Below are 16,267 nucleotides of genomic sequence, written 5' to 3' on the forward strand. Positions count from 1 at the left end.
TTGGCACAGAAGCAGACGGCAGGACGCTGCAGCCTGCATCTCCAACCCAGACGCCAGCTAGAATATAGTGGTGTGACTCCCCTATCTATGGCTTCGTGGGTGTTCCTTTTTGGCCTCAACATGTCCTGCAATCTTATGTGGGGAGCTGGAACTGAGACCTGACACAATGCATGACACCTCCTCACACTCCGTAATCAGCCCCACCAGCTCCCCTGGGACCCCGCCTGCCCCGCCCACTTCCATGGCCGCCTCACGCCCCACTTCCGGCCTCCTAAGGCCCATTCCACTCCTCTTCCCGACCTATACCCCGCCCCACTCCGGGTTTGGCCAGCTGCGCATGGCGAGAGGAGGAGGAGGGGGAGGGGGTGGCCCTCGGTGGATGGGAGAAGCCGGGCATCTGCACCTCCAGACACAAAGAGCAGCTGACTGACCCGGGGTAGGAGCCCCGGGCCATCTTAGCGCCCTTGGCCCACGTCCCAGTGCGCCGGGCGGAGACGGGAGACACCCGCTGTCCTGGTGAGCAAGGCCTGGGGCGGGGCCGCGGGACCGCACGTGCAGGCGGCGGCTGGGCCGCCCGTGCGCTCCTCCCTGGGAGTCGCGGAACAGCATGGTTTGCATCTCTCCGGCTGCGCCCCAAGAAGTCAGGTGGGACCAAAGTGTCCTGACCCGCGACCCTGGGCGGAGCGGAGACGGGTTTTAGAAATTGCGGCAGCCTTTCTGCCCTCACCTCGGCGCCGCGGGACTGGCATCAGCGTGGGGGCCGCGTTCTCCCCTCGCCTTGGTGTGTGGGCGCCACGAGTTCGGTGTTATGTAGTGTCCTGCTTTCCCGTCATCCTAGAGGGCCCTGGGTGGGGTCACTTTAAAGTAAAGTGACCTACGGGAGTCCGGCTGCTTGACCAAGACTTTAAACACCAGGTCCTACAATGAGGCCGTTTCTGAAGTGTCCGTGCTTGTTTGAGCAGGGTTTGCAGCATTCGGCCCCTTTGCTAAAGTGGACGTTAAACTCCTGGCGTGCGATCCAGCATCGGGCGAAGGTAGTGGTTTCGTTGGGAACCTGGAGGATGAATGGTTGGGGAGAGGTGGGCCACTGCGGTGGCCGAGGTGGGCCACTGCTGCCTAATTTCGCTCCCCAGATGCGTCGCTGAAGGCGGCCAGGTGCCTTTATTGCCCATCCCACTGTTGCCAAGTCCCTTCAGACTTCCCCTGTCACCTGCAAAACGCGAGGGCCCCATTCCTCTGACACATCGAATTATTCCACAGAGTCATCTATAAAAAGGATTGCGTCCCACTATAGAACAACTTTTTAGGTTGTAGCTTGTAGCTGTTTCCTTTTCTTGTTTGATAAGTTTGCATTTGAAAAAATTGTTTGACATAAGACCGCAACTCTCTGGGGCGGAAAAGTCTGCTGTGAGTTTTATTTATTGTAGTAGGATCGCCCCCTTTCCTCCCATCAGTGTGCTCAGTCACAAATGCCATATAGGAGTCTGTCCAATCTCTTGAGTGTTTCGCACTTATAGACCGGTGTCCGGCTGCATTGTTAAAAGCTCTGTGTAGGACTGTGTGTTTTGCACAAGGTGGAAGTGAAGAAGGGTCACTTGATTCCTTTCTGCTTTAGGTGACTTAGGCCAAATGTGGAACTGGGAAGAGAGCCAGGGAAAGAACTATGAAGCTAGAGGGCTTGAAGGTCAAGTGAGGCTCAAGGTACCACCACCAACACTGTCAATAGGAGGCAAGGATTATGAGTGACGGTGACTTTTAGAAGCCTTTGCTATGGTTTCCACATTGGACTTAGAATACTTTTAAAAGAAGATTTTTAAAAATTAATGATAGTTAAAACTGGTGTGTTAAACAGAACACAGTCAGCATCCTCACAGTTTTTATAGCTGTGTACAAAAGTATATGTATATTGAAATAAAAATGCTAAGGCAGTTAGAGAGGTAGGCTATCACTGTGCTGTTCCTTTCCTATTTGGTTTATCCATCATCTAGTAGTTTAAAACAATTACAAATTTAACTGGTCTATACTGGAAAATAGAAGGGGGATATGTGTGTTTAAATATAGTTCAAATTCAATAAAAATTAGGGGATAATTAGTTTTGCAGAATGAGAAAATAACCTTTTCCGAAGAACTTGAACTTCAGATAACATTTAATAACCACCAAATTAGAAAGAACACTTTAAAGGAAAAGTTAGGGTTTAAAATTTTTTTAATTGAGTTTGATTGAGGAATTGGATAGTTAAATTGAAGAATTGATAAACTTTGATGGAAAACTTTTTCTCTAAATTGTGTTTATCTCATATATTGTGGTTTGCAGGGCTGCTTGGAGACGGGTGAACTGACAGTCATATATGACAGCATTTTGTAAATCCCTTAGTGTTAGCGTGTCCTTTGTTCTGAGTCCTTATGAACCTTTGGTGAGTGACTTTAGATCCTGGTTGGTGGATGGCTCTGGTTTCCCCCCCCCCCCCCTTTGAAGATGAAATGTGGCATTTGAGACTTGGGGTGTATGACCACATTCTTTCTACCTTGGACGATTAGGTTTGGGTTTTGCCTTGAACAGGTGGCTGCTCGATACTCTCCTTCCCTGACTCAAGAAAGGTCTGTGCCCTTTCCTTGCTCCCGACTAGAAAGGCATTTCCAGTGCCATGGCCACTTTGCTCTCAGTTCCCTGGTCATTCTGTGAAGGTTGAGCGGCAGTGGCTGTAACTGGACACTAGATTTGAGTTTAGCTTAGTCATTGGTTTCAAGTACAAATACAAATTGGGAATTCAGGCTCAAGGGCAGAGATTTGGTTAATCATAAGCAAGAGGCTAAAACTTTGGTTCAGACTCCACCTGGAGCTATTTGGAGGGTGGTGGTAGCAAACGGTTTTCCTTCCCCATCCTTAGGCTAACCTTGAGCCTCTTGATCAAAGTTCCCTACCAAAGGATTCTGACTGTTATCTTAATGAAGAGTCGGACAGAGGCATCTCATGGAGCATGTTCTGTATTTTTATCTTTTGACAAGAGTTGGAGCATGCCTCTGGTGCTGCCTGGTTGCACTTTTCAGTCTTTCTCAATCCTGGATTGTCCTTTTCTAGACTTCAAGGGGATAAATGGCTTCTAATTTCTCAAAGTCTGGTGCATAGTCTGCCTTGAGTTGAAATCATTTGTTTTTCAAATGAATGAAAGCTTTCCAGGTGATTCTGATGCACTCAAACTTTGTGCATTGACTGTTATTTTGTATTTCACGAGACAAAATTGGCAAATCTTTTTGTGATATGAGACATTCCCTTTTGATCCAGTTACCTTATTTTGGGATCTCCTTTGTTTAATAAATTAAGATTTTGTTGTGTTGGAGTTTTTGAACGTAGTCATCATTTATTGTCAAAGTTCTGAAAGGAAATCGTTCTCCACAATTTCTAGATTTTCAAGGTTCCAGTAAAGAATTTTATTTTATTTTATTTTTTTTTCCTTTTTTTTTTTATTAAATTTATTGGGGTGACAATTGTTAGTAAAATTACATAGATTTCAGGTGTACAATTCTGTATTACATCATCTATAAATCCCATTGTGTGTTCATCACCCAGAGTCAGTTCTCCTTCCATCACCATATATTCGATCGCCCTTACCCTCATCTCCCACCCCCACCCCCCGCCCCCCCTTACCCTCTGGCAACCACCAAACCATTGTCTGTGTCTATGAGTTTCTGTTTCTCATTTGTTTGTCTTGTTCTTTTGTTGCTTTTGGTTTATATACCACATATCAGTGAAATCACATGGTTCTCTGCTTTTTCTGTCTAACTTATTTCGCTCAGCATTACACTCTCAAGATCCATCCATGTTGTCACAAATGTTCCTATATCATCTTTTCTTACTGCCGAATAGTATTCCATTGTGTATATATACCACAACTTCTTCATCCATTCATCTATCGAAGGACATTTTGGTTGTTTCCATGTCTTGGCCACCGTAAACAAAGCTGCAATGAACATTGGAGCACACGTGTCTTTATCTCTAAATGTTTTCAGATTTTTTGGGTAGATACCCAGGAGAGGGATTGCTGGGTCATATGGCAATTCTATTCGTAATTTTTTGAGGAACCTCCACACCGCCTTCCATAACGGCTGCACCAGTCTGCATTCCCACCAACAGTGTATGAGGGTTCCTTTTTCTCCACAGCCTCTCCAACATTTGTTACTATTTGTCTTGTTGATGATAGCCATTCTGACTGGGGTGAGGTGATATCTCATTGTGGTTTTGATTTGCATTTCTCTGATGATTAGTGATGTTGAGCAATTTTTCATATGTCTATTTGCCATTTGTATGTCCTCTTTGGAGAAATGTCTCTTCAAGTCCTCTGCCCATTTTTCAATTGGGTTGTTTGTTTTTTTGTTGTTGAGTTGCATGAGTTCCTTGTATATTCTGGATACTAGCCCCTTATCGGAGGCACTGTTTGCAAAAATCTTCTCCCATTCAGTTGGTGGCCTCTTTATTTTGTCAATGGTTTCTTTTGCTGTGCAGAAGCTTTTAAGTTTCATATAGTCCCATTTGTTTATTTTAGCTTTTACTTCCATTGCCTTTGGAGTCAAATTCATAAAATGCTCTTTGAACCCAAGGTCCATAAGTTTAGTACCTATGTTTTCTTCTATGCAGTTTATTGTGTCAGGTCTTATGCTTAAGTCTTTGATCCATTTTGAATTAACTTTGGTACATGGTGACAAATAGCAGTCCAGTTTCATTCTTTTGCACGTGGCTATCCAATTCTCCCAGCACCATTTATTGAAGAGGCTGTCTTTGCTCCATTGTATGTTTTTAGCTTCTTTGTCAAAAATTATCTGTCCATATTTATGTGGTTTTATTTCTGGGTTCTCAATTCTATTCCATTGGTCTATGTGTCTGTTTTTCTGCCAATACCATGCTGTTTTGATTATTGTGGCCCTGTAGTACAAGCCAAAGTCAGGAAGTGTGATACCTCCATTATTGTTCTTTTTTCTTAAGATTGCCTTGGCTATTCGGGGTTTTTGTGGTTCCAAACAAATCTGATGATTTTTTGTTCTATTTCTTTAAAATATGCCATTGGGATTTTGATGGGGATTGCATTGAATCTGTATATTGCTTTGGGTAATATGGCCATTTTAACTATGTTGATTCTTCCAATCCATGAGCACGGAACGTCTTTCCATTTCTTTGTGTCTTCTTCAATTTCTTTCAAAAAAGTCTTATAGTTTTCAGCATATAAGTCTTTCACATCCTTGGTTAAGTTTATTCCTAGGTATTTTATTCTTCTTGTTGCAATTACAAAAGGAATTGTTTTTTGTATTTCTTTTTCTGAGATTTCATTGTTGGTATATAGGAAGGCAATGGACTTTTGTACGTTGATTTTGTAGCCAGCAACTATACTGTATTCATTGATTGTTTCTAATAGCTTTTTGGTGGAGTCTTTAGGGTTTTCTATATATAGCATCATGTCATCTGCAAAGAGTGATAATTTAACTTCTTCATTCCCAATTTGGATGCCTTTTATTTCTTTCTCTTGCCTGATTGCTCTGGCAAGGACTTCCAACACGATGTTGAAAAGCAGAGGTGATAGGGGACAGCCCTGTCGTGTTCCTGAACGAAGAGCAAAGGGCTTCAGTTTTTCACCATTAATTATGAGATTAGCTGAGGGCTTGTCATATATGGCCTTTATTATGTTAAGGTATTTTCCTTCTACACCTATTTTATTAAGTGTTTTAATCATAAATGGATGTTGTATCTTGTCAAATGCTTTTTCTGCATCAATTGATATAATCATATGATTTTTGTCCTTTATTTTGTTTATATGATGTATCACATTGATGGATTTGCGTATGTTGAACCATCCTTGTGCCCCGGGGATGAACCCCACTTGGTCGTGATGAATAATCTTTTTAATGCATTGTTGTATTCGATTTGCTAGAATTTTATTTAGGATTTTTGCATCGGTATTCATCAGAAATATTGGTCTGTAGTTTTCTTTTTTTGTGCTGTCCTTACCAGGTTTTGGTATCAGGGTAATGTTGGTCTCATAAAATGAGTTGGGGAGTACTGTTTCTTCTTCAATTTTTTGGAAGAGTTTGTGCAGAATTGGTATTAGATCCTCTTTGAAGGTTTGGTAGAATTCACTAGTGAAGCCATCTGGTCCCGGACTTTTGCTTTTGGGAAGGTTTTGGATGACTGATTCAATTTCGTTACTGGTGATTGGTCTGTTTAGATTTTCCAGGTCTTCATGGTTCAGCCTTGGAAGGCTATATGTTTCTAAGAACTTATCCATTTCTTCTAGGTTGTTGAATTTGGTGGCATATAGTCCTTCATAGTATTCTTGGATGGTCCTTTGTATTTCTGTGGTGTCCGTGATAACTTCCCCTTTTACGTTTCTGATTTTGTTAATCAGTGTCTTCTCTCTTTTTATCTTAGTAAGTCTAGCCAAGGGTTTGTCAATTTTGTTAATCTTCTCAAAGAACTAGCTCTTTGTCACATTAATTTTTTCTATTGTCTTTTTGTTCTCTATTTCATTTATTTCTGCTCTAATTTTTGTTACTTCCTTTCTTCTGCTGACCTTGGGTTTCACTTGTTCTTCTTTTTCTAGTTCTTCAAGGTGTAACATGAGCTTATTTATTTGGGAGTTTTCTTGATTCTTGAGATAGGCCTGTAATGAGATAAATTTCCCTCTTAAAACTGCTTTCGCTGCATCCCAAAAATTTTGGTAGGATGTATTTTCATTGTTTCTTTGCCTTTCTGTTGTTGCCTATTATTTCTGTGTGGTGGTATTCTATGATGTTTCCCTCTGTTTCTTCTTTTATTTCAGTATATATTTCAGTTCTGGATTTTTTTTGAGTGGTTACCCTTAAGTTTATGTAAAATTAAGTTTGATATTTAGAGTATTCCATTATCTTCAGCACGCTTACTTTCTCAATTCCCATATTCCGGTTCAGGCCTTTACTCTCCCCCTTTTTGAGTTGTGGTTGCCACAAATTGTCCCTGTTGATGGTGGTCGAATAGCCTCCTTTAGTATTTCTTGTAGTGCAGGTCGTGTATTAGAAAATTCCCTCAGCTTCTGTATGTGATGATAATCTAATGGGCTTTCCTTTGTAAGTTACTGTCTTCTTTTCCCTGGCTGCCTTGAGGATTCTTTCTTTGTCGTTGATTTTAGACAGCTTCAATACATTGTGCCTTGGAGAAGGCCTGTTGGGATTGAGGTAACTAGGTGTTCTATTTGCTTCTTGGATTCGAGGGTCCAGTTCTGTCCACAAATTTGGGAAGTTCTCATCGACAATTTGTTTGAATATATTCTCTGTTCCCTTCTCTCTTTCTTCTCCTTCTTGTATGCCCATTATTCTTATATTGCTCTTTCTGATGGAGTCAGAAAGTTCTTGTAGAGTTCTTTCATTTCTTTTAAGTCTCAAGTCTCTTTCTTCTTCTATCTGTGTCATTTCCAGGTTTCTATCTTCGATGTCACTGATTCTTTCCTCCATCTGGTCAACTCTACTACCTAAGCTGGTTATTTCATTCTTAATTTCTTCTATTGAGTTCTTAATCTCCAGAAATTCTATTTGGTTCTTTTTTAAAATTTCAATCTCTTTCGTAAAATGCTCATGCTGTTCTTTAATTGAGTTTCTGAGTTCATTTAACTGCCTATCTGTGTTTCTTGTATCTCGTTGAGTTTTTTCAGAACTGCAATCTTGAATTCTCTGTCATTTAAGTCACATATTTCTGTATCTTTAAGTGCCTTTTCTGGAGATTTTTCACTTCCTTTCTGAGCTATCTTGTTGCCTTGGTTATTCATGGCGATTACTGGTTTACTATTTCTCTTCCTAGACATCTACAGGAGTGACTTCTGCAACAAGTTGATAGGAAGGGTTCTTTCTTTGTTTTCCAGTACTTGTTGGTAGAACGTTTTACTTTTTCTCCGACTGCAGGCTTTTTTTTTTCCTCTCTCACAAGGTAGTGATATGTTTTCTCTGCACTATTCCAGCTTCTCACACACTGGGGGGATTCCCTGGGAGACGGGCTTCTCCTCTGTTAATAGTTCGTCTAGGTCACAGGGCGCAGTGTCCCGGTGGATATGCGGAGAGCTTTTGATGTTCCAAAGCTCTTCCAGCTCCTGATTCAGAGCCCGTATGTTTCAGCAGTTCTGTTTACTCCTGCAGGGATCCGCCCAGATAGGTGGGGCCAGGTTGGGGTGAGCTGTGAGAGGTGGCCCAGAGCAATGGCAGCGACCACCACCACAGCCGGTCCTGCTTCCACAGCTCTCTCCCCTTTGCCGGAACTAGTTGGGCTGTGAATTTGTGTCTGTGGGCCACAGTTCTCAAATATAGCAAATTTTCTGTTGTTTTGATCTGACACTGCTACTGTTTCGCTTCTAGCACTGGGCAGGTGGGGGCGGGGCGAGCTCTGGGAGGGGAGGGAGGGGGCGGCTAGTCTCAGTGCCTAAGGCTCCGTTCTCTGCTCGGCAGTGCGGGCTTAAACCACCGTTTTCAGCCTTTTTCCCTCAGTCTTTTCTCCGAGGTCTCTGCCGTGAGCGTTGGGTTCAGCCGTGTTATATGCTGTCCCCTCAGCCCTGTGGAGCCCGGGCGGAGCCCTAGCAGTCCGATCTCCCGCAGCTGCGGTAGTTCCGGGAAGCAGCGAGCTCGGCGCACTGAGCTAGGTCTGCGTCCTGCGCCCGCGCGGCTCCGTCTCCGTGCACTTCTCCCTTTCCTCCTCCCCCCACTCGCGCGAATCTCCCACCTGTAGGTGATTTCAGTCGGTAGTGGCCCTCTTCGTCTTGCCTGTCTGCTGTGCAGGGAGTCCTTTGTGGAGTTTTTGTTGTTCGATTCTTTGTAAATTCCAGGGGTGCTTTACAGAGGCTCACCTCACTCCGCCATTTTTCCGGAACCCCCAGTTTTTTTTTTCTTATACAAAAGAAAGATCCAACTTTGAGGATGCTGGTGCTCAATACCAAGAATTTTACATTTATAGATGTTCATCAGTTTTTAGCTGCCAGTGATGGAATACCTAATCAGTCTTGGCTTAAACAATTAGGGAGGTCCCAGATAAAAAATTCAGGGCTTCAAGATGGGTTGTTCCAGTGGCTGAACCAGCCTTGGGGGCCCCAAGTTGCTCCTCTTCTGCATATTGTCACGTTGGTAGTAGCTCTCTCACATCTGGAGGGAGAGGAAGGTTAGCTTTTGTAGCTCTCTTTTTAAAAATTTATTTTTCAATATTAGCATATTATATTAGTTTAAGGTATACAATGTAGTGATTAGACATTTATGTTATTTACAAAGTGATCCCCTGATAAGTCTAGTACCCATATGATATCATGCATATTTATTACAATATTACTGACTACATTTCTTATGCTGTACGTTACATCTCCATGACTTTTTGTAACACAATTTGTTCTATGTAATCCCTTTCACCTTTTCTCCCATTTCCTCAAGCCCCCTCCCATCTGGCAACCATTAATTTGTACGCTTTATCTGAGTTTATTTTTGTTTTCTTTGTTTATTTTGTTTTTTAAGTTCCCCAAATAAGTGAATTCGTATGGTATTTTGTCTTTGTCTGACTTATTTCACTTAGCATAATACCCTCTAGGTCCATCAATGTTGTCACAAATGGTAAAATTTAATTCTTTTTATGGCTGAGTAATATTCCATTGTATATATGTACCACATCATCTTTACCCATCTGTCCTTCAGTAGACAATAAGGTTGCTGCCATATCATGGCTATTGCAAATAATGCTACAATGAGCATGGGTGCATATACTTTCTTGAATTCGTATTTTGGATTTCTTCAGGTAAATACCCAGAAATATAATTGCTGGGTCATATGGTAGTTCTATTTTTAATTTTTTGAGGAACCTCTATACTGTTTTCCATAGCAGCTGCACCAATTTGCAATCCCACCAACAATGCACGAGGGTTCCCTTTTCTCCACACCCTCGCCAACACTTTTTTGTTGATTTATTGATGGTAGCCTTTCTGACAGTTGTAAGGTGATATCTCATTGTGGTTTTAATTTGCATCTCTCTGATTCTCTGATGATTAGTGATGTTGAACATCTTTTCATATTGGCCATCTGTTTGTCCTCTTTGGAGAAATGCCTGTTCAGGTTATCCGCCCAGGTTTAAATTGGATTGTTTGTTTTTTTGGGGTTGTTTAAATTCCTTATATATTTTGGATAGTAACCCCTTATTGGATGTATTATTAGTGAATATCTTCTCCCATTCAGTAGATTGTTGTTTTGTTTTGTTGATGGTTCCTTTGCTGTGAAAAACTTTTTAGTTCTATTTTGTTTATTTCTTTTTCTTTTGTTTACTTTGCATAAGGAAACACATTTTAAAAATTGCTAAGAGTGATGTCAGAGAGCTTACTGCCTATGTTTTCTTCTAGGAGTTTTATGATTTCAGGTCTTACATTTAGGTTTTTAATCCATTTTGAGTTTATTTTTGTATGTGGTGTGGCCTAGTTTCATTTTTTTTTTTTTTTTTTTTTTTTTTTTTTGCATGTATCCAGTTTTCCCAACACCATTTATTATAGAGGCTGTCTTTACCCCATTGTATGTTCTTGACTCCTTTATCATAGATTAATTGACCATATAGGCATGGATTTATTTCTGGGATCTCTATTCTGTTCCCTTGATCTATGTGTTTGTTTTTATGCCAGTACCTGATGTTTTGATTACTATAGCCTTCTAATATAGTTTGATACATGGTAGTGTGATACCTCCAACTTTATTTTTTTGTCAAGATTGCTTTGGCTATTTGGGGTCTTTTGTGATTCCATATAAAATTTAAGGTTATTTGTTCTATTTCTGTGAAAAATGCCATTGGTATTTTGATAGGGATTGCATCGAATATGTAGATTGCTTTGGGTAGTAAGGACATTCTGACGATGTTAATTTTTCCTGTCCATCAGCACGGAATATCCTTTTATTTTATTTTATTTATTTATTTAAGTCTTCTTCAATTTCTTTCTTACAATGTCTAACAATAATGAGTATAGATTTTTTTTTATCTCGTGGTTAAATTTATTCCTAGGTATTTTGTTATTTTTCCTGCAGTTGTAAATGGGATTGTTTTCTTAATTTCTCTTTCTGGTAGTTCATTATTTATGTATAACAATGCAACTGATTTTTAAATATTAATTTTGTATCCTGCAACTTTACTGAATTCATTACTGAGTTCTCATATGGTTTTGGTACCAGGGTAATGCTGGCCTCATAAAATAAGTTTAGGAGCCTTCCTTCTTCAATTTTTTAGAATACTTTGAGAAGGTATTCCTCTATGAATGTTTGGTAAAATTCACCTGTAAAGACCTCTAGTCTAGGACTTTTGTTTGTTGGGATTTTTTTGGTTACTGATTCGATTTTGTTAGTAGTTTTAGTCTGTTCAGATTTTCTGTTTCTTTCTGATTCAGTCTTGGAAGATTGTATGTTTCTAGGAATTTATCCATTTCATCCAGGTTGTCCAATTTGTTGGCATGTAATTATTTGTCGTATTTTTAAAAGATTTTTATTAAAATATAGCTAATATACAATATCATATTAGTTTCAGGTTACATCACAGTTATTCAAAAATACCCATCTGGCACTATACATAATTATTACCATATTATTGATTATATTCCCTATGTTAAAGAAGCGATCAAAATGATAAGTCCAGCAACCATCTGACACCATACCACACTATCATAATATTATTGACTTTATTTTCTATGCTGTATATTACATCCCCGAGACTTGTTTGTTTTATGCCTGGAACTTTGAACCTCTTACTCCCCTTTATCTTGTCCTCCCTTTTACATTTTTCAATTATAGTTGACATTCAATATTATTTTATATTAACTTCAGGTGTACATCATGGTAGACATTTATATAATTTATGAAGTGATCCCCCTGACTAGTACCCACCTGGTCTTATTTTACTATAATATAATATCGGGTCTAATATAATATAGTATAATATAATATAATGTAAAAATATTAATATAATTAATGTAATATAGTTAATATAATATAATACCGGGTCTTATATTAATTTTTGCTCTAAAAGATGCATTAGAGCTGAGTGTCAGGCTAGGTCTTATTTTTGGGGAAACACAGTAGCTGCCTTCGCTCTTCCACCGCCATGCCTCCTAGATATTTGAAACTCACCATATTCTAGACTGGATTTCTATCTTAATGTCCACCAACCCCAAACTCCTTTTCTCTGTTTCCTGTCTCAAGGAGTAGAAGCCTGATTTTTAGCCAGTGATGGTTCCAGAATGTCCCCATGGAAGGAGTGTAGGGAACTGTCCAGGTGTGCATAAAGGAGATGGGCTGGGCCCTCGCCTAGTTCTGCCTTGGTACAGATGCTAGTTTTAGTGCTGCCTATTTCTTGAAGTATCTTTGGGCTCCAAAGGTCTGTTCCTCATTTTCGCTACTTGTCAAGTGAGAAAAGTTTTCCCAAATCAGTTAAGATCTTGAACAAAGCAACTTAAGGTACCATACAATTCTGAAATTCTGTGACTTAAAAGAGGAGAGCTTTTTAAAAAAGTCTTTTATGATAGAATTATTGAAATCGTCAATTTCTTTAAGCAGACAAATCTCTGATCTCATGTGTCAGTAAGGGACAGGTGTGTGGCCAGGTTCCTCTGTTTCTTGACTTCCAGCACTTCCAGATTTCTTTCTTGTACTGGATCTGGTTCCTGGGTGAGTCAGGGTAGAGTTGATTTTTACCCTGGATACTTGCAGGGACCACCAGGAATAGGCACGATTTATAGAATTTAAGGTGCCCTGATGCTCCTGGGCAACTCTGCTCCCTGGGACTACCAGTCACTGGAATGTTGGAAACTTTGGTGGTAGTGTTTCAAGTCTCATTAGATCTTGAACCCCACCTTTGTCAGATTTGGAAAGTGTTTTTAGTATTCTCTAGTCCCATTTGATTCAGGGGAACTTTGCATCAGCCCAGGATTATGGCATATTATTTTAGTTTATTTTGTTTGGCATGGACTTTAAGCATCTGTAATAGCAAAATACAATGATTTCCCCATGGCCTGCTTTCTTGGACTACCACATTTTATCTACATTTAAGATGATTAGTTCTTGGTAAATCATTTTTTTTTATTTTTTTTAAGATTTTTGTTGGGGAAGAAGAACAGGACTTTAATAGGGAACAGTGTGTACTTCCAGGATTTTTTCCAAGTAAAGTTGTCTTTTTAATCGTACTTGTGGAGGGCGCAGTTCAGCTCCAGGTCCAGTTGCCGTTGTTAGTTGCAGGGGATACAGCCCACCACCCCTTGTGGGAGTTGAACTGGCAACCTTGTGGTTGAGAGCCCACTGGCCCATGTGGGAATCGAACTGGCAGCCTTCGGCGTTAGGAGCATGGAGCTCCAACTGCCTGAGCCACCGGCCCGGCCCAGTTCTTGGTAATTCTGAATCTGCTTTTAGAGCCATTGAGTTGTTGGTGTTGACACTGACCTTCACAGTGTTAAGTCCGGGAATCTTTCACCCCTCAGAAAGACAGAGACACACACGACAATGTAAGTCACACAGCGAGGTTTATTTCCAGCTAGCTGGGGTCCCCGTCTCTGCCCCACGCAGCGGGTTTTAACAAAGGACCCCTAGCCTACAAAGCTAAGCGTTTTTATAGCAGTTTTAGGAGCTTAGTAATTACTAAAGTCTTAGGGAGTACAGTATGGACTTCAATTTTCACATAACTAAGACATTCTGTAATTTCTAAAGTCTTAGGGAGTGCAGATTGCTATGCTTCAAAGAGTTTACAATAGATACGCTTTAAAAAGCTTTTATATCAGGAGATAAAACACCTGGTCTCTATGTCCACATCTTGGAACTAACAATTAGGCCATTAGGATGTTTTAAGCGCAAGGCTGTTAGGCTGTTAATCTTACTCTGACTTTAAAGTAACAGTTTTTGAGCTCAGGGCCGCCAGGGCTGTTAACCCTATCTTAACCTTAAAGCGGCAGGCCTTACTGTTAACCCTATCTTAACCGTAAAGCGGCAGGCCTTACTGTTAACAGTCTCTTACAACAGCAGGCTCCTTCTTTAAGTAGAAACTCAAAATATTCAGTCCCCCATTGGAGTCTCTGGACTTTTAAATACGTGTAGAGAGCAAAGACTATCAACAGTGTTTGTGTGATGTGTGTTTAGGCTCCTAATTGCATGGCTGGAATTCAGATGAAATTTGGGGTAATAATGAGAAAGGAGAGAATTATTCTTACAGTTTTCTAAATAGATTTTGTAGGATATGTTACTTTATTCTCTTATTTTCTTTATAGCCAACATGAAACACAGGTTACACCATGGTTCTGGCAAAGAGAGCGTGTGTTGCTGTTTCCAAACAGTTGGGTAGAATGGTATTGGGATATGGACTGTTTGGTTGAAGTATTACTTTTTAATTTTGAAGACTATTCAAGGTAATGTTCTTTCCTTATAATTAGGTTTACTAATATAAAATTTTTGCATAACATTAGGACTTTCTGCTTTATTTTAGAGTTAAAAGAGGCATTGCCTCAAATTCTGGTGTGTGGAACATAAGCGACTTCATCTGAAAGTGAACCTGCCATCTTGACATCTGGGTGGACCTGTACCCTTTACCCCCTTCTCTTTCACTAGTGAGCTCTAGAATATGATCAGCCCTGGGCTAATTCTGTGTTTCCCTGAAAATAAGACCTAACTGGAAAATAAGCCCTGGCATAATTTATTAGGAGGACATCCCCTGAACATAAACCCTAATGCATCTTTTGGAGCAAAACTTAATATAAGACCTGGTCTTATTTTTGGGGAAACACGGTACGTTATGATGATGTTCCAGAAGAAGATGACATGACTATATTTGAATAAAAGTAGATTGTTTTACATGAAAAAATAAGACATCCCCTGAAAATACGCCCTAATGCGTCTTTTGGAGCAAAAATTAATATAAGACCCGGTCTTATTTTCAGGGAAATAACGGTATAAAACCTGGTCTTATTTTGGGGGAAACATGGTTAGAGGATTCCCACTAGTTTCTGTCTGAGGCAAGGCACTGTAGATGTTAACTCGCATTGGCACCAGAGCCTTCCCGCACCTGGTCTGTTTGATCTTTCATATATTATTACTGCGTTGGTGATATAAGGAAAGAGTCTGTGGGGAAGGAAGGCATGGAAGATGCCCATGTCGTCTTCCCGCCACCCATGATAAGCCTCATATGTAAGTTTCCTTAATAAACTCTTAATGTAATAATGGAGTTATCAGCCTCTCTCTCTGGTCTCTTGGCTGTGGGAAAATTTCTGTAACATTTAGATTTTAGATTCCTATACTTATTCATGGAAAACTTTTTAAAAAAATATTCAAAACTACTTTGTTTGCATGCTATTAGTAGTCATGAGGCGGCATGTAAAGGTTGGTAGTTCTAACTGTGGAGTTAGACCTTAATATATGTTCACTTACCAGCTCTGTGACTTTGGGCAAATTACTTAACCTCTCTGTGCCTCAATTTCCTCACCTTTATTATGGGGATAATAGTTTCTCACAGGGCTAAATTCCTAAGTGCTCAGGAATGCGCCCAGTATATGAGTGCTCAGGAATATTAGTTTTGTATTATCAGAAGAGTATTTATTTAGGAAACGTAAGCACCCGACTAAGTAGTCAAAAGTAGAGATATCTGTCCAGTGGCTCTGACTATCCAAAGAAAGTAGACAGTCATAGACCTGCATGGCTCTGAGTATAGTGTTAAGTTAAGGAAATCTCCTAGGGCCCTTTTAATTTTCCCCCCTCCACCATTAAGATCACTTGACTGAAATAAAAATAAATCACAATAATTGTCCCACAAAAAGAAACTACTCAAAATGGCAAAATGACAGCATTCAGAAACGTCTCTACTCTGCCAGCCTTACTGCCTCCTTCAAAGAGAGAAACCTAGGTTACTAGTCCTCAGTGCTTGTTTGTTTCTCTCAAAACGTATCTGCGCCCACACCTCTCCTCTGTCCTTCACAGTGGCCTCCCTAGAGGAGCTGACACACCCACTTCCATTTAATTGGGCAGGTTCTGTCCTCATGTTTGAGACTGATGTGGGCTGCTGCTGCAGGATGACAAGGAAATTGCAGCTTCAACATCTGCATTACATACCATTGTTGCTCAAAATGGAGTAAAGTTGAGATCCTTTGGGAAGTTAATGATCACAGACCCTCAGAAGTAAAGTTACAATTTTTAAAATAAAACTAGGTAAAAATGCCTTAGCGTTTATAAACCTGCAGCAGGATCATTTACTGAAATTCATTACATGTTTTATTCATTTCTCACATTC

The 16,267-nt window shown here is 40.3% G+C and overlaps 1 protein-coding gene across 5 annotated transcripts in view; it reads left to right on the forward strand.

The window, feature by feature from the left end:
* The first annotated feature begins 320 nt into the window (after positions 1-320).
* The window catches only part of NINL (ninein like), a 203,708-nt gene continuing 187,761 nt past the window's right edge, over positions 321-16,267 (forward strand). For 4 of the 5 annotated variants that reach the window (XM_074317997.1, XM_074317996.1, XM_074317999.1 and 1 more), the window contains exon 1: positions 321-516. The gene's annotated coding sequence lies outside the window, so the exon portion shown is untranslated. Of the gene's footprint in view, positions 517-703; positions 1,035-16,267 lie in introns of those variants that run through there. The other variant, XM_074317998.1, reaches the window with a different exon arrangement.

This window comes from Rhinolophus sinicus, linkage group LG13 (genome assembly GCF_036562045.2).
Source record: "Rhinolophus sinicus isolate RSC01 linkage group LG13, ASM3656204v1, whole genome shotgun sequence".
Lineage (NCBI taxonomy): Eukaryota > Metazoa > Chordata > Mammalia > Chiroptera > Rhinolophidae > Rhinolophus > Rhinolophus sinicus.